This window comes from Eriocheir sinensis, chromosome 16, assembly GCF_024679095.1.
Source record: "Eriocheir sinensis breed Jianghai 21 chromosome 16, ASM2467909v1, whole genome shotgun sequence".
Taxonomy (NCBI): domain Eukaryota; kingdom Metazoa; phylum Arthropoda; class Malacostraca; order Decapoda; family Varunidae; genus Eriocheir; species Eriocheir sinensis.
Genome location: NC_066524.1, coordinates 18,933,513 through 18,938,512, shown reverse-complemented (window position 1 = coordinate 18,938,512; position 5,000 = coordinate 18,933,513).

Sequence of the window (5,000 nt, the reverse complement as noted above, 5' to 3'; positions counted from 1 at the left end):
ATCATTATACTCATTTTAACTCATACGAGAAACCGATTATTCCTACTTCAAGCACTCCCTTCATTTCCCTTATTTCAGTTCACATAAGCAAGCGAATTAGGGACAAAGAAATTTAAGGGACAAAGAAGGAAAGGAAGGAAGGGAGGACAAAGGAGAAAGTAAAAGAGGGACATAGTACAAAAATTAAAAGACGTACAAAGAAATGAAAAGTTGCAAGAAAGAAAATCAAGGAGGTGACTCAGTTCTTCCTAAACCTTCAATGAACAAAAAAAAACTTATACTCATTTTAATTCATACGAGATACCGATTATACCTACTTCAAGCACTCCCTTCATTTCCATTATTCCGGTTAACATAAGCAAGCGAATTACCACAAACGGACTAACTAATTATCGTATCGGCTTTAACATCCTATCCCTCCCGTCATCTGTATTGTACCGTGCGCGCTGGTTTGTTTGTATTAATGTTATCTCCTTGATGTGTGGCGATGAGGGAAGGAAATCCATCTCCCACTAATGTCATCTTAGCTCTCAATTCCTCTGTGTGTGTGTGTGTGTGTGTGTGTGTGTGTGTGTGTGTCTCTCTCTCTCTCTCTCTCTCTCTCTCTCTCTCTCCTTCCTCCTCTCCCTCCCTTCCCCAACCACACAAACACACTCAAACACACATACAAACGCTTCCTCATTCCCGATCTCTCTCTCTCTCTCTCTCTGTTCCGGGCATTTACATGAACTGTCTCTCTCAGGAACTTCAAACTCTCCCAAACTCTCCTTAACTCGCGCGAAAGTCAATTTGAAACGTTGCAGAAGGGACACAGAGGGAGGGAGGGAGGGAGAAAGGAGGGAAGGGGGAGTAGGGCAGTGACAGGGAAGGAAGGAAAGATGAAAGGAAAAATGGAAAGATTGTTATTTATCCCAAGAAAGGAAAAGACTCAGAAAAAATGGGTTAAAAATGAAAGTAAGAGAATGAAAAGTAAGAAAAAGTAACCAAACAGGAAAGGAAGGGAAGGGAAAGGAAAAGGAAGGGAAGGGAAGGGAAGGGAAAGGAAAGAGATGAGAAGGAGGAAAGAAAGAAGAACGGAAAGTAGGGATGGGAAGGAAAGGGAGAAGAGAGAAGAAGACGAAGGGAGACCAAGAGGAGAACAAGAAAAAAAAGAGAGAGGGAGAAAAGAGGAGAGAGAACAGAGAAGAAAGAAGAATACAAGAAGAAAAACATGGGCAAGAAATATAAAGAAAAATCAAAGTAAAAGAAGAAAAAGGGAAGAAAAGTAACAAAACCGGGTAGGGGAAGAGTACCACAAGAAAAATTGAAGGAGGCAACCCATGTGACCCCAATCTTCCTCTCCCTGTAACACCTTTCCCCCCCTCCCCCCCCCTCCCCTCTTTCCTCCTCACCCTCTTCCTACCCACCTTCCCATTCCCTTGACTACCTTCTCTCTCTCCTTCCTTCGCATTCCCTTCCTACCTCTCCTTTCTTCTCTCCTCCTCCTTATCCCTCTCCTCTTTACCCTTCCCCTGGCTACCTCCTCTTATTGCTTTCTTCTTCTTCTCTCTTCCTTCCTGACCTATCTTCTTACCTTCTATCTCCTCCCCTTCTCTTCCCTTTCCTTCTCCTCTTCATCTTCTCTTTACTTCTCCATCTCAGTCCCTTCCCTTCCATTCCCTCCCCCTCCACTCTCTTTTCTGCCATTCCCTTCACCCATCCTCAGAGGTCATGGCGCGTCTGTCACACGTCGAAGGGGTCAAATGAGGTCACGGGGTCACAGCTCAAGGTCACGAGGATGCCTGAGGGGTCACCTATTCACAAGCCGACTCAGGTGTGACTCTCTGGTGTTATATACTTCGCTAATTAATCTCCCACCCAGGTAATGAGGAGGAAGAAGGAAGAGGAGAAATAGTTCGTAGGAGATAAGAGCAAGGAGATAGAGAGGATAATGGGATGTAAGAGGGTCGTAAGAGAATAGAGAATGAATGGGAGGATGGAAGATTGAATAGAAGGAAGGAAGGAAGGAGTAAAAATAGCGAAAAGAGGAAGAATTGAAAAAGGAGAGGAATTGATAAAGGAGAGGAATGGAGAAAGAGAAGGAGAAATGGAATACTAGGGAGGAAGGAAGAGGAAATGGAGGAGACTAGATAATGAGAAAGAGAGAAACCTGGTGGTATATGAGAGAAGGAAAATAGAAGAATGATAAACCGGAGAGAAGGAAGAAAGGGAAAGAAGGAAAGAGATAACATGATAATTTTAGGATATAAAAGAGAGAAAGGAGAAACGGAAAATAATAAAGGAAGGAATAAGGAGAAGAATAAGGAAAGGAAATAAAATAAAATAGGAATCAGAGAATGCAGATAAAATGAGGAGATAAGAAGCTTGCAAAAAGGAAAATGGTGGGGAAAGAAAATCCAGAAAAGTACGAATGAAAATTAAAGAAAAAAAAAAGAAAAAAGAGAGAAAAGAGAAGCGACAGAAGGAGATGACGAAACAGAACGGAGACAAGGATGGAACAGGAAAGACAGGTAGAGAGAAAAAAAAGGTGAATATATAGAAAGAGAAAGTGGAAGAATGGATGGGACAGGTTACGATGAGTGGAAGAAGATATGAAATGAGATAAGAAGGAAAAAGTAAAAGTAGAAACGCGAAGGGAATAAGATAAAGAGGATAAAGGGAAAGGAATGAAAAGGAAGGGATGAAGAAATGAAGATGAGAGAAAAAACGAAAATGGAAATGTAAAAAGAGAAGAGAAAGAGAATAAGAAGAAAGATATGCATAAAAAAAATGAAAATGAATAAGAGAAAGAGTAAAATAATCACATACAAAGAAGAAGAGAAAGAAGAGAAGCAAAATAACAAAGAAACATCATAGAGAAGAGAAGATAAGAAAGCAAGGAGGAGGAAGAAGAGAAAAAGGAGGAAGAAAAGGAGGAGAAGGAAAGAGAAAATGGAGAACAGAAGAGAAGAGAAGAGAAGAAGAGAAGGAGGAAAGATGGAGAGAGAAAGACGTGGAGGAAAGGAGGAGGGAAAAAAGAGGAGGAGATAAGAGTAATCAGGAGGAAGAGAGAGAGAGAGAGAGAGAGAGAGAGAGAGAGAGAGAGAGAGAGAGAGAGAGAGAGAGAGAGAGAGAGAGAGAGAGAGAGAGAGAGAGAGAGAGAGAGAGAGAGAGAGAGAAAGAGAGAGAGAGAGAGAGAGAGAGAGAGAGAGAGAGAGAGAGAGAGAGATAGAGATAGAGTGAGAGAGAGAGAGAGAGAGAGAGAGAGAGAGAGAGAGAGAGAGAGAGAGAGAGAGAGAGAGAGAGAGAGAGAGAGGTGGGGAGGGAGGAGAGAAAGATTTGTTGACAGGTTATCTCTCTCTCTCTCTCTCTCTCTCTCTCTCTCAGTAAAAATCAGAGCAGGGATTCGAATCTTGGCAACGAAGAAAACAAGACAAACAAGACAATGTCACCTCCTCCTCCTCCTCCTCTTCCTCCTCCTCTTCTTCTTCCTCTTCTTCCTCCTCCTCCTCTTCTTAACAACCTTTCCTCTCTCATTTTCTCTCTTCTTCTCTCTCTCTCTCTCTCAATTTTTCCCTTCCACTTCACTTTCTCTACCTTCCTCCCCCTTCCCCCCCCACTTCCCTCCTCCCCTTCTCTCCCCTTCCCTCCCTCGCTTCCTCCTCCTCTCCCCTCTTTCCTCCAATTCCCCTTTCACCTCCTGCTGTTCCCTTGGGTCCTTAAGTGCCAAAAGACACAGAGGGGAAAAGAGGAAGGAGAGGAAGAAGGAAGAAGGAGGAGGAAGGAGAGGAGGAAGAGGAGGGTGTTGGAGGAAGGGAGGAAAGAGGAAATGGATGTAATGGGTGAAGGAGGTGTGGAGAGAAAAGTGAGAGAGGCGGAAGGAAGAGGAGGAGGAGGAAGAGGAGGAGGAGGAAGAGGAAGAGGAAGAAGGAAAAGAGGAAGAAATGGAACAAGAAGAAAATTATTAAAGACAAAAATGAGAAAATGTAAATAAAAAAGAAAAAATAGAAAAACATACGAGAGAGAGAGAGAGAGAGAGAGAGAGAGAGAGAGAGAGAGAGAGAGAGAGAGAGAGAGAGAGAGAGAGAGAGAGAGAGAGAGAGAGAGAGAGAGAGAGAGAGAGAGGAGAGAAGGGGGTGAAGAAGGGAATTGAGGGAGAGAAAGAAAAAGAATGTGCAGGGGAGGGAAGAAAGTGGGGAGGGAAAATAAGGGAGAGAATGATGTGGAATGTGTTAAGGAGTGGAGGAATGTGAGGGAGAGAGAAAAAAAAAGATAGACGTGAAAAGGAGGAAAAAAAGAATTAAGGAAGGGAGGAGGAAATAAGGAGGAGCCTGGAGGGAAGGAGGAGGAGGAGGAGGGGGAGAAGAAAGAATTGAAGGGTGTGTAGCAAAGGAGGAAGAGAAAACACGGAAGAGAGGAGGAAAGAAGAAGCGTGGAGGAGGAGGAGGAGGAAAAAAAAAGAAAAGTATGGAATAAGGAAAGAAAGGAAAAGAAGAAATTAAAAGAAGGATAAAAGAAATGAAAATAGAAAATGATACAAGGGGAGGAAAAGTAAGAAGAGGAGGAGGAGGAGGAGGAGGGGAGAGGAAAACGATATGAAAGGGGAGAAGGGAGAGGGAAGTGCATAGACGGGTATTGGAGAGGAGGGAGGAAGGGAGGGGAGGGAGGGAGAATGGGTTGAAAGGGGAAGAGGGAAGGGAGGAAAGAAAGGGGATGATATAGTAGGAAGGGAGGGAGGGAGGAAGGAAGGGAGGAAGGAAGGGAGGGAGGGAGTGGCAGAAGGTAAAGAGAGGGAGGGAGAGGGGGAGGGAGGGAGGGAAGTAACAGTTGCAAGGGAAATGGATACCAAGTGAGAGAGAGAGAGAGAGAGAGAGAGAGAGAGAGAGAGAGAGAGAGAGAGAGAGAGAGAGAGAGAGAGAGAGAGAGAGAGAGAGAGAGAGAGAGAGAGAGAGAGAGAGAGAACAAAACTGAGCCTGAAAACAAAGAGAAAAAAAACGAAAAGAGAAAAAAAACAAGGATTG